The following is a 16,603-nucleotide window of genomic DNA, read 5'->3' as shown; positions in this document are numbered from 1 at the left end:
CCAAACTGTAAGCTCCTTTTGGGCAGGGAACGTGACTAGCAACTCCATTGTATTGTACTCTCCCAAGTTCTTAGTTCAGTGCTCTGTACATGGTAAGCACTCAATAAAAACCATTGATTGACTGAGTGATTGACTGCACTGCTGCTGCTGATGTGGTCGCCACTTCGAGGTCAGAATTTCATGGCCCTCCTGTTTCCCTCCAGACACTGCCCCTTCAATCTCACATGGCAGTCTGCCCAAACCATGAAAGAAGCACTCTATTCAGAGCTTTAGATAATGGGAGGTGACTGGCATATTTTATTTATTCTTGGAAGGATGAACACGGTGAAAGACCCATCGGGATGATTAAGGAATGCGGAGACGAGAGAACTACAGCCGGTGGAACAATCGTTCATTAATACGAACATGCCTTTTAACAGTGGAGGAACAAGGCTGAGGCTGAATGAAAATCCTGAAACAGGCCTCTGACTTACAGAATGGGTCCCCAACAATGGAACCAATGGGCGGGGAGAGATCACTCCATTAGGCAGCTGTCAGCACAGAATGCTAGACAGTTTAGTGGAGTTAGGTTGACTTCTTAATTACAGATTCATGGACTGCACTATCCAACGTCTCCTTCCTAGGTTTTGACGTATGGGAGAGGTCAAGGTCTGCCCTGGATAGAAGATGATTAGGCCATCGTCACTCACTCCGAAGGGGATGAAACCCATCACCTTTATAGATTCATCATTGAGGATCACTGAGCACTGAATTTACTGAAGTAAAGCTGGGGTCCCACTGAATTTGCAGCCAATCCTACCCCTCTGTTTAAACCAGCAGGCTAATTAGCTCATCAATCTCTTCTGCATCCTAAGTGGTCTGAGTTTATCTCTAGGAGGATGGTACAGACTGTCAAATTTAAGAGTTTTGAGGCGGTCCTCTCAATAGTAATGGTAGTAATGATAGTATTTATTAAGCACTCTTTTTTATGGTATTTATTAAGTGTTTACTAGTTAGCAGGCCATGTACTAGCCGCTGGGGTAGATCCAAACCAATCAGATTGGACACAGTCCGTGTACCACATGGGCTCACAGTCTAAATCTATATTTTGCAGATTAGGTAACTTGAGGGACAAAGAAGTGAAGTGACTTGCCCAAGGTCACCCAGCAGAAAAGTGGCAGAGCTGGGATTAGAACCCAGATCCTGGCATCTCAAATCACCACAATAATAATCACAATAATATTCACACATCATTCCCCTCCTCAAAAACCTCTAAGGGTTATCCATTTCTCTTCCACTGAAACCAACATTTCTAACAGTTGGCTTTCAGGTTCTTTGAATGTCTCCCTCTTACTTACTTGCTATCTTCTGCTACACCCTAGCTTGCACTCTTCACTCCTTCCAAGACAAGTTCCTAATTCTATTTTGCTTGAGACTCTCCCACAGACCCACTACTCACACCTTTTCCCCCTCTTCGTAACTCCCATCTAACCCATCAGAGAAGCAGCATGGCTCAGTGGAAAGGGGCCAGGCTTTGGAGTCAGAGGTCATGGGTTCAAATCCCGGCTCCGCCAATTGTCAGCTGTGTGACTTTGGGCAAGTCACTTGACTTCTCTGGGCCTCAGTTACCTCATCTGTAAAATGGGGATTAAGACTGTGAGCCCCCCATGGGACAACCTGATCACCTTGTAACCTCCCCAGCGCTTAGAACAGTGCTTTGCACATAGTAAGTGCTTAATAAATGCCATTTAAAAAAAAATAACTGTTGCCTACCACACCCTCAAAGCTTCCCCAAAAAGCCACTTCCTCCAGAAGCATGGCCCAAATTTCCCTACCCTTGTGCATATGTCACTCCATCATTCACATAACGCTCAAGTACATTGTAAATGAGTTGATTTAATTGCTTACTTTGGTTTTGGTCATCTGTGTCGCCATTTGACCAATTCCATTTTGGAGGACTTGTGCCTCACTGTCTCTCCCATAAGACTGAAAATGGCTTGGGGAAATTTGACTTCTCCTTCCGGTAAATATTCCCAAGAGCCTAGCATAGTGCTTTTATACATAGTAGGTATCAATAAACGCTGCTGTTGTAGATGATGATGATACTGACGGTGAGATTCCATGCGTGAGTTGTTGAAAGATAACACTCTCCCAAGCACTTAGTACAGTACTCTGCACATAGTAAACACTCAAATATGACTGAGTGAATCGACTGATTAAAAGACAGTCTCTTCCATCCAGTGCCTATGTAACGATCATGGGACACTTTTTCTAGCCACACACCCATCCCTAAAAGAAATAATAGCAGTGCCCTGTGCTGGTGAATAAACTGAATACTTGATACGATGATGACAAAGAACAGTCTTTAGGTGAACATACGTTTTGCATGCAAAGGACACACTTTTTCGGTAGATGGCTAATATTGATTGCTGGAGTCCCTCAAGACAAGACATCTATTTAACTACCTGCTCAACAGATTTCCCCATAGAGTTATAACTTATATACATTCTCCTTCAAAATTTTATTGCTTATTTTTTTCCACAGTGACCGCTTCAATATTTTCCTCTTTGCTTTATTGTATTGATGCAGTTAATAAAGTAGGGATTTGAGTTGGAATTTGGCGTGCTTTTGAAAATTGATATTAAGAAGCTCCCTACATATAAAGGCAGACACTGTGAGGAAGAGGAGAGAGCACAGCTCTGAAGGAGAAGCACACTACCAGAAATCTCTGATAAGAGTGAGCAGTAAACAAAATAACAGAGCCCACCCCACAACCCCTCGCCCCGCCAACCTTCTAGTAAAGATGACTGGATTGGGGTGAGTTCATTCATTCATTCATTCAATCATATTTATTGAGTGCTTACTGTGTGCAGAGCACTGTACTAAGCGCTTGGGAAGTGCAAGTCAGCAACATATAGAGACGGTCCCTACCCAATAACGGGCTCACAGTCTAGAAGGGGGAGACAGACAACAAAACAAAACATGGGGGTTGATGGGGGTTCCCTCACCCCACCTCGGGGTGAAGGTCACAACAGGATGAACTACAAAGGAGGACAAGGTAGAGACCCCTCCATCAAAAGCCTGGGGTTTGATTTTCCATGCCCTTCTCTTCCAACATGCTTAGCCCCTTTGAGCTCTCATTTTCTCTTTCCATTCTCTCCCCTGCTTCCTTTCTGGAATATTTCAAAACATTAGCCACTTCATGACTGAAGTCTGTTCTGCTGCATGGTCAGCTCTTTGAAGGAAGGGCCCTTTAACAAAGTAACAACAAACAAGGAACCACTACTCTTTCTCTTTCCTTTGTGGAGAGTTTACTGGGCCTCTTCAAAAATCCCCAAGAGAGGAGAGATTAATCTGTAAAGGGGTCAGAATCCGGCCAGCAAAAGCAAGTTCCGGCACCTAAAATCTCACGAGACACACCACATTTTCCTGAGTATTCATTCGGTTCTTTTTTCCACTTAAAATGCAGTGAGCCCAAAATGCTTGTGTCCAAAAGAAAATTGCTAAACATGCATTTTAGATATCTGGATCAGTAACGGTATTGATACTGTTGCAGAGAGCCACTTAAGGAACATACAGAAGTACCAAATATAATCCCTATCCTGGAAGAATCATCAATAGTATTTATTGAATGCCTAATGTGTGCAGAGACCTGCACTAGGTGTTTGGGAACATAAAGGAAAAATACAGAGAGAGGGTTCCCACCCTTGAGGAACCTACAGTCTCAACAGGGAGGCAGAGAGACATGAATTGCCAAACATACAATAGATAAAATAGCCAGAGCACATATACCGATAACAAAAGCACAAAGCAGAAAATCCAATTAAGGAAGAAACAGATGAATGTCATGGGAGCTGATGGGGTGACATGATCAAGTAGGTGGAGGGACTAGCTAGGGAATTGAATTGAGGAATAGATAATAGGTAAATCAACATGAAAATAGATTTGACGAATTAACACAAGTGGTTAAAAAAAATTAGTAACCAATAAGCTCTCCATGGGCAAGGAACATGTCTACCAACTGTTGTACTCTCCCACATGCTCAGTAGAGTGCTCTGCACGTGGTAAGTGCTCAGTAAATACCACTGATTGATAACAAAGACTATGAGTGCTGATTAAATTAGGGTAGGGATTAGAGATGCTTGTTTTGGAAGACTTTCTCATAATGTAGGGCTCCAGAGAGGAAAGGAGGGATACATTTTCGAGATACTGTTATCTTGGAATTTCATCATTGACATTCACTTTACTGGGTCTCATTTGAAGAGATAAGGTTGGATGTGAAGGGCAATGGACATTGAACAAACTTCAGATCTTATTCAAAAACCAAGTTTACTCTCACTATATTATTCATAGCTTCTTCCAGAACCCTAATTTCAATGTACAGCAGGAATTTTCCTTTGCTCTCTGAGCTCTGACAGGTCGGTTTCATTTTTTTATTGAAGCAGTAGAGGAAACATTGGAACATGAGAGGCCCTCAACTCAATATAGTCAGCAAAAAAGCTTGTAAATCCTGGGAGAGCTTCCCTTACTGGTGCTAGCTTACAAAGGATCAAGAAAAACGAGCTCCCACTACTCGTCATTTTTTTTGTGGTACTTGTTAAGTGTTTACTATGTGCCAGGCACTGTACTAAGCACTGGGGTGGATACGAGGTAATCAGGTTGGATACAGTCCACGTCCCAGTCTTAATCCCAATTTTACAGACAAGGTAACTGAGGCACAGAGAAGTTAAGTGACTTACCCAAGGTTACACAGGAAATGAGAGGCAGAGCTGGGATTAGAACCCAGATCTAACTATTGTACTCTCCCAACTGCTTCGTACAGTGCTCTGCACACAGCAGGCTGTAAGCTCCTTGAGGATAGGGATCATGTCCTCCAACTCTATTGCTCTACATCCTGTAGGTATTCAATACATGAAGACTGAAGCAATAATAAAACAGAGAGAAGAAGGTGGCAATGAGAAAAGGCCCTCCCGGGCTCCTAAAAACATGGACCCTCTTGGGTTTAGTGATTGCTTCTCGACTATTGCTAACATTTGGCAAGTCCACTATTTCCCATTTGCAATCATTTGAATAATTCTGAAATTCAGAGTCGGCCGCTCCTTGCATCATATTGGAATCATATATCACCATTAGTGTCCAATGCTCTCAAGAACACCCCGTGCCTCCTGGCACTTCGGTGATATATGGGCATTCGAAATGACTCATCCTCATGAAATATCAAGGCGCAGCCTGAATCTTCTAGGGCCATTAATGGAAAGAAATTCAGGCCTCGAGCCAGTTAGATCCTCTGATTTCCAGCTCCTCTGTTTCTGGAGTCTAGGAATGTGGCAAAGGACACTGTCTCTGTTTTCTCTTATACAGGGCAAGTTGTCAAGGAAAGGAAATTAACATCACATTACCTGTTCGATTCATTTGCAGGCATCATGGATAACTAGCGAAAAGAGATTCATTTTAAAGACTTCAAAATGGGGCTCCCTCACATCCAGCCAAGGATGGCATCAGAGCAGGTAAGTCTCTGTTCTGAGTAGGTTGGTACATTTCCCGGAAGTTCCAGGCACCTCAAGAGGGAGGGATTGATTTGAACACAAAACTCCTGATTCCGTACCTCTATTCAATCAATCAATCAATCAATCGTATTTATTGAGTGCTTACTGTGTGCAGAGCACTGTACTAAGCGCTTGGGAAGTACAAGTTGGCAACATATAGAGACAGTCCCTACCCAACAGTGGGCTCACAGTCTAAAAGGGGGAGACAGAGAACAAAACCAAACATATTAACAAAATGAAATAAATAGAATAGATATGTACAAGTAAAATAAATAAATAAATAAATAAATATAAGAATCAATCACATTTATTGAGCACTTACTATGTGCAGAGCACTCTATTAAGCACTTGGGAGAGTACAATATAACAGAGTTGGTAGACAGTTGGCACATAGTTAGCGCTTAACAAAATACCATCATTAAACAAATCCCCTGAAACGGAGGGAGGGATTCAGACTCTTCAGTCAACAAAGCCACCAACCTGCTCTACAATAGGTAGGATCGAGTGACTTGACTTGCATTTTATACCTCTCAGCAGGAGATGAGGTTGGCAGGAGATCGTAGGAGTGGGTTTATGAAGCAGAGCATGACAGCACATATACCTAGCTTTCTGATATTTTTAACATGGCCCTCTGCTCTGCCAGAAGGCTGCTCCGGTAACTTCAGATTGACCCCCTGACCTCCTCACTGCCTTCTGCATCTCCTGAAGTTTGCCCACAGGCTGGCCACATCCACCAACATCCCCTTCCACCTATTCTCCCTTCCTTCCCTCAAGTCCACCAAAGTCTCCTGGATAAATTTATGAAGAGTGCCACATGTCCTCAAAGAACTAAGTACCGTATTGGGAAGACAAAAAAGGAACCAGTTATAAATATTATTTCAATATTTTTTGCCCCTCAATAATCATTAGTGCCTTCTGTTCTCTTGTCAAGGTTTATATTTAAGAAAGGGTGTGATCTGGCTTCCTTAGTCTAACCAGAGTAAAACCAAATTATTAGTATGCAAGGAGATCATAGCTAGTCGCCACTAAAAGTGAGTGTGATATCTGTGAGACTTGTTCAAATTGCTCATAGGGAATCCTTAACCTTTTTTCAGACCAGTCCTCTTTCCCAGACTTGGCTTGATACCACCATGGAAAGTAAATATGATCAAAAGGTATTTAAGGGCCTGTGTCCATTTAGACGGGAGCTACCAGTTCAGACATTCCCTTCTACTTAGACTTTTAGCCCCATGGGGGTCAGGGACTGTGTCCCATCAGATTAACTTGTTTTTAAATGGTATTTGTTAAGCACTTACTAAGTGCCAGGCACTGTACTAAGCACTGAGGTAGATAACAAGACAATCAGGTTGGACACAGTCCCAAATGGGGCTCATTAATCTCCATTTTACAGATGAGGTAACTGAGGCACGGGGAAAAAATAGTAAGTAATTATTATTAATAATAATAATGGCATTTATTAAATGCTTACTATGTGCAGAGCACTGTTCTAAGCACTGGGGAGGTTACAAGGTGATCAGGTTGTCCCGGGGGGGCTCACAGTCTTAATCCCCATTTTACAGATGAGGGAACTGAGGCCCAGAGAAGTTAAGTGACTGGCCCAAAGTCACACAGCTGACAATTGGTGGAGCCAGAATTTGAACCCATGACCTCTGACTCCAAAGCCCGTGCTCTTTTCCACTAGGCCACGCTGTTTCTCAACTTATATCTACCCCAGGGCTTAGAATAGTGTTTGACACATAGTAAGTGCTTAACAAATACCATCATTATCATTAAGAGGGCCAGTTCCAATATCTCAGCATGGTGATATGTCAGGACTACTAGTGTGTGGGTAGGGTTAGACTGGATTCAAACTCTCAGTAAAGAACTCTGCTCAGGCTAAGTTGGACCCCAAAATGGCCGGCCTGGGCTAGGTAGAGTCAACCTGCCCCCATTTCAGATTTCATCGAGCCAGGGGATCACTGCCTCCCTGGAAATAGTGGCAGGGTACATTCTATCTCCCTAACAGGAGCTATACACTGCTGATCAAGAGGGAGCTCTGGGCAAAGTGCTGACCACGGCCAGCTATGGCAGAGATGATGTATCAACCTCTGGTGGGTGTATGGCTGGTGCTGATTCCTGGCCCAACTGTTTCCTTAGGGAAGATGAAAAGAATCTCTAATCCAGAATTCTTTCAGTACTGTACTTCAAAATACCTGCTGTTTTCTGTTTTCCCTAGCCATCCATCATGCAACTGACTAAATCCCCTTAGTTTATCAATTATCGAGACTTCTCTTCAGCTTTCTCCCTCAACTTAATGGCAATTTAAGTAATTAGCCATACCAGAGAAGTACGGGGCAGGTTGGCGAAATCCAATGACAGTTCAAAATGTCTTTGTCAGTGCGATGAGATCCTTCCCAGCGTCTCTTTTGTAGCACATTATACCACAAACAATTGCACAGGTAATTTCAGTTGCCACTAGGGGATAGGATATGACTCACAGTGGAAAACATGATCAGCTGAAGAGTGCTTAAATTTGGTCTGATTCACAAAGGAGCTAAATTCCTTGTGGGCAAGGAACGTGTCTACCGACTCTGACATATTATACTATCCCAAGCGTTTAGTAGAGTGCTCTCTCTGCACGTGATAAGTGCTGAATAAACACCACTTCATAGTTGGAAAGTGCTGGGTTTTTCATTTTTGAATGGTGTTTACTAAGGCACTGTACTAAGCGCTAGGGTAGATACAAGGTTGGACATAGCCCCTATCCCACATGGGACTCACACTGACAGCTATGCAAGGGTCGATGAATCCTGAGTCATCCGCTCTTCATTTCAAATGAGGAAGAGCTGGATAGTAGGTTCATTTTTTTCAATTTATTTCATGCAGCTCTGTTCAACAAAACAAGGTACTTAGAAAGTTAGCGTTTGTTGACCAGTGCTTTTCTAGTCTTTCAAACCAGCAAGCTGCTTCCGTAAAGCTTGAAATAGTCTTCCAGGAGCTTTCAAATGCTATTGATACTGTGCACTGGCCTATAGAAGCCCACCTACAATTGAGTGGCATGTACCAATCTACATCACGGAAACTATCCAGTTAATGAATAGCAACGTAGAACTGAAAGTTGTACCAAATCTGGCCCTACATTGACCAATAACGCAATGACAGTCGAAGAAATAGAAAACTGAATGCAAGCCAAGTCTTCTTTTGAGAGATCAAAGTAATGCCATAAACATGGCTTCACGGTCCAGAGCAAGCTAAAGATCTGTAAAATGGTATTGTCTGAGGTTTTTTTCCTGCTACAGGATTTGGACTTGCCATTCATCCAACTTCCAAACAGTTTAATCAACCTCCCCTATGAGTTATTTAGTATTCCATTTTTCCTCCTACTCAATTTTTTTTAAATACCACACAAAATATATGCCATCATTTTCAATGACCAGCCTACATCTATTTCTCTCACCGATTATAAGTGCTTTTTCAAGGGCTGTTTTACTGTAGGAAGCTTACTGCAACAGAAAATTTGCATTACTGTATTTGTTCTCAGTATTTTGTCTGAAATTATTCTTCAGGGTATTAGAAAGGCTTGGAAACCAGAAATGAGAAATGACCAATTTATAGTGCCTGTTTAAAGCCCGAACTGTAATTTCAAATGAGAATTCAACATACAGTAGCCAAATATACTTAATAGAAATACTGCATAGAGAAAATCAAATCAAGAAGGTCAGCACGCCTTTTGGGGCAGGTGTGTAGCAACAACATGCTGCAAGTTCTAAACCAAACAAGCTCTGAAAGTTCCAACCTTTCTATATGTCTGTGACACCCAGCCCTGTGATAAACAATACATCTGGCTTCTTGAATTCACCACCCCTCAGCGGACCCTTCCCAGAATATCTTTCCTAATGGACCATCTTTAGGGTAGGACGAAATTTCAGGCCATTCTTAGCCCATTCCCTAATCCCAGATCAGACCCCATTCCTGAGGTATTCCCTTCCTGCCACCCTCGCTTCCACTAGGATTAGATGTATCTGTTATATTATCATATTGCACTTTTCCAAGTGCTTTGTACAGTGCTCTGCACACAGTAAGCGCTCAATAAATACAATTGCCTGACTTCCTTTAGACGACTGCTAAGCGTTCCTCTTGCAAGCTCTCTCACTTACCTGCCTAACTCTCCAAGGTGGAATCTAAGATCCTTGAAGGCAGGGGTGATAACTATTAGTTCTACTGCACCCGTGCATGTGCTCTGCACACAACAGGTGCTCAATAAATATAACTGACTGTCAGGAATTCAATCTTCTCTAAGGACACACTCTTGCTATTCCTAGTTAAATCCTTGTTCTTCCTCCTCCCTGTTTGTAAACAATGTATGTCTGCCTTCGCTCCTGTGCACAAGCCACAAAGTGTTGCTGGTGAAAATCCAGATATCAGGTCAATCTCATCCACCTCAAGTTCATCCTTGAACATGGGAAGCAGCATGGCGTAGTGGATAGAGCACAGGCCTGGGAGTCAGAAGGTCATGGATTCTAATCCTGGCTCTGCCGCATATCTGCTGTGTGATTTTGTGCAAGTCACTTAACTTCTCTGTGCCTCAGTTACCTCATGTGTAAAAAATGGGGATTAGGAGTGTGAGCCCAATGTGGGATAGGGATTGGATCCAACCTGATTAACATGTACTACCCCAGCGCTTAGAATGGTGTTTGGCACATAGTAAGCACTTAATATAAGTATCATAATTATTATCCTTACATGCTCTAACTCTGTCCAGCAAAATGATTTCTCCACCCTTATTGACTCCCATACTCACTGCCCTCCCCAGTTGATCCAGACGTTTAAGTCCTCCCTCAAGCCCACTGTTTCTCCACCTCCCCTATCTCTTGCCCCTAATGATCTGGCCACATACTTTATGGAGAAAATTGAAACCATCAGGCATGATCTGCCTAAAATCTCCCCTGCTCCTCTCCAGGCCCTCCCTCCTCCTGCCCCTTCCTCAACTCTCCCATCTTGCCCAGCAGTCTCTCAAGAGATCTCCTGCCTTCTCTCAGAATCCACCCCCTCCACCTACAACTCCAGCCTCATCTCTTCACACCTTATCAAAGCACTTGCCCCCTCCCTTCTTTTCTCTCTGACTGCCATCTTCTACTATTTCCTCTCCAATGGCTTTTTCCTCACTGCTTTCCTCCTATCTCTCTGGCCACCCATTCTCAGTCTCTTTCATGGGCTCCTCCCCTGCCTCCCACCCCCTAATTGTGGGAGTCTCTCAAGGTTCAGTTCTGTGTACCCTTCTATTCTCCACCTACACTCACTCCCTTGGATGACTCATCCGCTCCCATGGCTTCAACTACCACCTCTAGAGGCTGATTCCCAAATCTACATCTCCAGCTCGGATCTCTCTTCCGCTCTGCAATCTCACATTTCCTCCTGCCTCCAGGACATCTCTACTTGGATGTTCCACTACCACTTCAAACTTAACATGCCCTAAACAGAACTCCTTATCTTCTCTCCCAAACTCCGTCCTCCCCATGACATTCTCATCACTGTAGACAGCACCACCATCTTTCCTTGCTCACAAGCCCAGAAACTTGGCATCACCCTCCATTCATCTCTCTCGAATATTCAACTCACATATTCAATTTGTCACTAAATCCTGTTGGTTCAACCTTCACATCATTAAAATCCACCCTTTCCTCTCCATCCAAACTGCTACATTAATCCAAGAATTTACTCCATTCCACCTGGACTACTGCATCAATCTTCTTGCTGACCTCTCTGCCTAACCCTCCCCACTCTAGCCCATACTTCACTGTGCTGCCCAGTCATTTTTTTACAAAAACATTCAGTCCCTATTCCTCACTCCTCAAGAACCTCCGGTGGTTGCCCATCCATCTGACGCATCAAACAGAAACTCTTTACCACTGGCTTTAAAGCACTCAACCACCTTGCCCATTCCTACCTCGAATTGCTGCTTTCCCACAACCCATTTCACTCCTCTAACATCAGTCTACCCAATGAACCTCTATTTTATCTATCTCACTGCTGCCCTCTCTCCCACATCCCGCCTCTGGCCTGGAACACGCTCCCTCTTAATATCTGAAAGATGATCACTCTCTCCACCTTCAAAGCCTTATTAAGGCACATCTCCAAGAGGGCTTCCCTGATTAAGCCCTCATTTCCTCTTCTACCTCTCCCTTCTGTAACCCCCTTGCATTTGGAGTTGCACCCTTTATTCACCCCACTCCTACCTCACCTCCCTTCTCTCCTTCTACAGCCCAGCCCGCACCCTCCGCTCCTCTGCCGCTAATCTCCTCACCGTGCCTTGTTCTCGCCTGTCCCGCCGTCGACCCCCGGCCCACGTCATCCCCCTGGCCTGGAATGCCCTCCCTCTGCCCATCCGCCAAGCTAGCTCTCTTCCTCCCTTCAAGGCCCTACTGAGAGCTCACCTCCTCCAGGAGGCCTTCCCAGACTGAGCCCCCTCCTTCCTCTCCCCCTCGTCCCCCTCTCCATTCCCCCGTCTTACCTCCTTCCCTTCCCCACAGCACCTGTATATATGTATGTTTGTACATATTTATTACTCTATTTATTTTACTTGTACATATCTATTCTATTTATTTTATTTTGTTAATATGTTTGGTTTTGTTCTCTGTCTCCCCCTTCTAGACTGTGAGCCCACTGTTGGGTAGGGACTGTCTCTATATGTTGCCAATTTGTACTTCCCAAGTGCTTAGTACAGTGCTCTGCACACAGTAAGCGCTCAATAAATACGATTGATTGATTGATTCACCCCTTCCTCAGCACTTTTGTACACATCCATAATTTATTTAATGTCTGTCTCTCCCTGTAGAGCATAAGCTCATTGTGGACAGGGAGCACACCTATCAACTCCATTATACTGTACTCTCCCAAGCACTTAGAACAATGTTCCACACACAGAAAGCACTCAATATATTCAACTGATTGATTGATTGATTGTCTCTCCCTGTTGGTTTATCAAACTCCTATGAGGGCAGGGGCTATCTCTTTTGCTTCTGGTGCATTTGTTACAGTGCTCTATGCCCAATGAATGCTCAGTGCACGCCATCAAAGAATTTAACACAAGGCATGTTGGGGTGAAATTCAGGAAAAACTCATAACATAGGTAGTACTTGGAAAACACTATATGAAACCAATTTGCAGGAGTCATTGAATCAGATTAAATTTTTGAATTCTCCTATTTTTCATCAATTTTAAAACGATATATTTGGACCAGTATTGAGCAACAGTATTTACCACTATGGACATTTACATGTAGATTTGCCCTACCGTTTGCTTAAGTGTCTTTATTCCTTTACTCTCATCTGTGTTTATGCCTTCCTGCAAGGTAGATCGGTCCGTGTCTCCTTGTGGATCTGTTTCGTGTGTGTTCAATTCTGGTGTCTCGACTTGCCTCTACCTAAAGGAGGATGTTCAAATTATTGGCCGATTGCAAAATCCTGTGGGCAAACAACACCTTGGGCAAATCCCATTTCTGTGGAGAGGAGGCAGGGAGCAGAGAACAGCCCACTCGGGTCAGCAGACACTGGGGACGGGCTTTGTGGGAGCTTCTGAAACCCCTGACCTTTCCACTCGAGTGACATTGTGTGTGCTGAAAGTACGCTTGGGCAAATTGGCTTTAAATGAGGCTCTATTGTAATGGACATATCACCCTATAGTTTCAATGACAAGACATATTTTCCAATGGTACCTACTTGAGCCAAGGTGTGTACCAGTTTATAAAACCTCCCTTTTTCTCTAAAGGACAGCTGTAGCATCTACTGCATATTCTGAAATGACCAACTTTAAAACAATAATCTAGAACATTCTACTTGTAAAAAAATACCCCTCATTTACACAGTATTAGTTTAGTATGCTTAGTATAGTGCTCTGCACACAGTAAGTGCTCAATAAAAACAGTAGAATGAATAGGTTCTGTTAATGCCCTCCCCAAAAAACTGTTTTTAAACAGAATTTATTCCCCACTATCGATAGTAGGCTTAAGGATTCTCATTTATACAATATGTAGTTTGATATACTTGATACTTTTTTTTTTACAGCGGTTAATTACAGTAAGAAACTGCTTGTAAAATAGAAACCAAGCGTTATTTTCAGTCTTCCACTGGGAAGAAAAACTAGCTTGGGAGCACATATTGAAATCAACAAACAAGTACGCATCTGAGTAATTCAGGCAGAAACTCACTCCTCACCCTCGGCTTCAAGGCTCTCCATCACCTCGCCCCCTCCTAACTCACCTCCCTTCTCTCCTTCTACAGCCCAGCCCACACCCTCCGTTTCTCTGCTGCTAACCTCCTCACCGTGCCTCGTTCTCGCCTGCCCCGCCATCGACCCCCGGCCCACGTCATCCCCCTGGCCTGGAATGCCCTCCCTCCCCACATCCGCCAAGTTAGCTCTCTTCCTCCCTTCAAGGCCCTACTGAAAGCTCACCTCCTCCAGGAGGCCTTCCCAGACTGAGCCCCCTCCTTCCTCTCCCCCTCCTCGCCCTCTCCATCCCCCCCGCCTTACCTCCTTCCCTTCCCCACAGCACCTGTATATATGTTTGTATTTATTACTCTATTTATTGTACTTGTACATATTCTATTTATTTTATTTTGTTAATATGTTTTGTTCTGTTCTGTCTCCCCCTTCTAGACTGTGAGCCCACTGTTGGGTAGGGACCGTCTCTATATGTTGCCAACCTGTACTTCCCAAGCGCTTAGTACAGTGCTCTGCACACAGTAAGTGCTGAATAAATACGATTGAATGAATGAATAATTCAGGAACAAGTGAAATACCGGTTTTTTTTCTGTTACATTTTAGCTCAGAGTTAATGTTACCAAGCTGAAGACTGAAATTCACTTTAGGTGCAAGAAGCCAGTAATTTCTTTGTGAAAATAAAGGTGGCATCAGTATTCCCAGACACTCACAACTGCCTTGTGCTATCTGAAAATTATTTCTCCAAATTATTGAGACACCAAACAGATCATGTGTTTCTATGATAAATAATCTAAAAAATTTGGGAGAACATTCACTTGAGAGTCAATTTCAGAAGTATTTAATTTGAAGTAATTTGAAATTATCCTACAAAACTATCATTTTGGACAACAACCAAGATCTTGTTCCCCTGAAATTAAGTGGAAACATGTCCCGCTGTGCCTTCAGAAACTGGTTATCTCAAATCACGGGTGGCTGAAGAGAGCTCCAGTGGTCATGATTTTGTCAGGGACTATGGAATGAGAGAAAGGAAGCAGCATGGCTTTGTGGATAGAGCACAGGCCTGAGAGTCAAAAGGAGCTCAGGAAGTCAGGAGGCCTTCCCAGACTGAGCCCCCTCCTTCCTCTCCCCCTCCCCCTCCCCCCCACCCTACCTCCTTTCCCTCCCCACAGCACCTGTATATGTTTGTAGAGATTTATTACTCTATTTATTTTACTTGTACATATCTACTATTCTGTTTTATTTTGTTAATATGTTTTGTTGTCTGTCTCCCTCTTCTAGACTGTGAGCCCACGGTTGGGTAGGGAGTCTCTATAGGTTGCCAACTTGTACTTCCCAAGCACTTAGTACAGTGCTCTGCACACAGTAAGCGCTCAATAAATACGATTGAATGAATGAATGAATGAATGAATGACCTGGGTTCTAACTCCTGCTCTGCCATTTGTCTGCTGTGGGACCTTGTGCAAGTGACTTAACTTTTCCGTGCCTCAGTTATCTCATGGGTAAAATGGGGATTAAGACTATGAGCCCCTTGTGGGACAGGGACTGTGTCCAACCTGATTAGCTTGTATCTACCCCAGGGCTCCGTATAGTGCCTGACACATTGTAAATGCTTAACAAATTCCATTAAAAAAATAAAAATAAAAAGAGAAAGAAACTGTGATTATGCAATGGCTATGTAGCAAAAAGTCCAGGGAGCTGACAGTTTCCCTTATATGAAATGGATAAAGAAAAAACTAAAGGTTGCATTGCAAAGCAAGTTGGAATTCCCCTTCCAAAACCTCTCCTTACCCCACAATTTTCCCACATGGATGTCTTCAACAGACCAACTTTGTACTAAGCACTTGGGAAAGTACAATAGTTAGGTATGAACCATAGTAGCATAACAATAACCCAGTTGTTACTGTTGTAGTCTGAGTGCTAGATTAAAAAAAACAACCTGAGTACCCCATAAATTATGAATTCAAAAACTTGAACCAGTGCGGCCTAGTGAAAAGAGCATGGGCCTAGGAGTCAGAGGACCTGGGTTCTAATTCTGGCTCTGCTACAAGTCCCCTGTGTGCCCTTGAGCAAGCCACTTAACTTCTGTGTCTCAGTTACCTCATCTATAAAATGGTGAATTAGACCAAGCCCTATGTGGGTCAAGGACTGTGTGCAATCCAATAACCTTGTATCTATCCCAACGCTTAGTACAGTGCACATAGTAAGTGCTTAAATACCATTTAAAAACAAAAACACCTCAAAAAACAATGTTCTACTCCTTTCAGCTCTCCTTTCCACTCTAAGGAGACTTGAACTGCTGCCATCCAATAAAGAAAATTCAATATTGGCTCCCATTTGGAGAAACTACCGCTTTTTTAGAGTAGAAATTTCTAGAGGGGAAGGACCACGGAAATTTAATTTGTTTTGCACCCATTATAGGGTTCAATAAATGTTAAATGAAGAAAAGAATGGCTTCAGGGTATCAGAGGAAGGTGAGCAGCAGAGGGAATTAGTTTAACAGGGGGACTTGCCAGACCAACTTAATATCATGTCCATATTTGTTCCCTTTGAAAAAAGGGAAAACTTAAATGCCCTAACAGAAGGATACATTGTCACTGTTAAAGGCAAAACACTTGTAATACATGTTACTGTTGCATAAGACTGGCACCACAGTGTGAGGGCGATTCGTGAAAAACAGTCCCCAATGGGAACATTTTGTGCAAAAACCGCCCAGTTTTCCCATTGGAACCCCCAATTAGAGAAGACAATATGGGCTGCCATGGAGGAAAGCAGGATAATAACAATAATTAATGATATTTGTTAAGATTGGCAGTGATACCTCTCGGCACTCAGATGGCAGTGAAGACTCAAATCAACTCAGCCCGCCTCCCACCCGGAAC

The sequence above is a fragment of the Tachyglossus aculeatus genome, chromosome X3, assembly GCF_015852505.1.
Source record: "Tachyglossus aculeatus isolate mTacAcu1 chromosome X3, mTacAcu1.pri, whole genome shotgun sequence".
NCBI lineage: Eukaryota > Metazoa > Chordata > Mammalia > Monotremata > Tachyglossidae > Tachyglossus > Tachyglossus aculeatus.
The sequence above is the reverse complement of the archived record's forward strand: the minus strand, read 5'-3'. Positions refer to the sequence as shown.